Below are 1018 nucleotides of genomic sequence, written 5' to 3' on the forward strand. Positions count from 1 at the left end.
TTATTATTATTATTATTTATTAACGACACAAACGATATAAAAAAATTTAATACAGTATAAAATATATATATATATATATGTCAACGTCAGTAATAGACAACGTTTTGAGTTTTTTTTGCTCGTGTCCTAACTTGTGTCGTCATACTTTTAACTTTTAACTTTTTTTGTTGTCTTAACAAAGTGCTAAACGATTAAAAACCTACAAAAAAAAAAGAGAAAAAAAAAAAGTTTTGATAATTAGCAAGTAAGTAAGTAAGCGAGTGAGCAAGTGAGTAAGTGAAAAAAAAAAAAAAATTTTTTTTTAGAAAACCAAGTTCACCGATCATTTTCACCGATATTAAAACCATTATTTATAATTAAAAAAAAAAAAAAATTTATTTTTATCATATATATACCGTATTTACGATTTCATTAACACTTTAAACGTAGATAGATAATGTGACGAGTGAAATTTTTTTTTTTTAAGGGTCTACGAAATGACGAGGAGGAAAAAAAAATTAATAATAATAAATTTTTTAAACCTGACCCCTCTCTCTCCCTCCCTCTCCCCTTCTATCCCTTCTACTCCCCTACCCGACGTACCTGATTTTGATGATTAATACTTTAAACGCGTAATAAAAAACCCAAAACAGAAAGAAAAAAAATACCTTTTGGCACCTTGGATTGACGTAACGATATTTATAAAAAAAAAAACCGAGGTGTGTGTGTGTGTGTGCGGGTGCGCGAGTGGGTTATTTCATTAATTTAATCGATGAGTCATTTTCGTGTCGTAGGTACGGTCACAACCTTACCAACGGTCATGTCGAAAAAAAAACCATACGAAATCACTATGAAAGTAAAGAAAAATGAAAAAAAAAATTTTTTTTTTCGGTACTAAGTGTGGTAAGGTGTGTGTGCGTGCGTGCGTGAGTGCGTGCATGCTTGCGCGTATCTAAAATCTAGGGAAAAAAAAAAGCGTTCATAATCGTACGAGTACCATCACCGCCACCACCACCACCACCGCCATCGCCACCGCCAC

Source organism: Pediculus humanus, genomic scaffold (assembly GCF_000006295.1).
Source record: "Pediculus humanus corporis 1103172107730 genomic scaffold, whole genome shotgun sequence".
NCBI lineage: Eukaryota > Metazoa > Arthropoda > Insecta > Psocodea > Pediculidae > Pediculus > Pediculus humanus.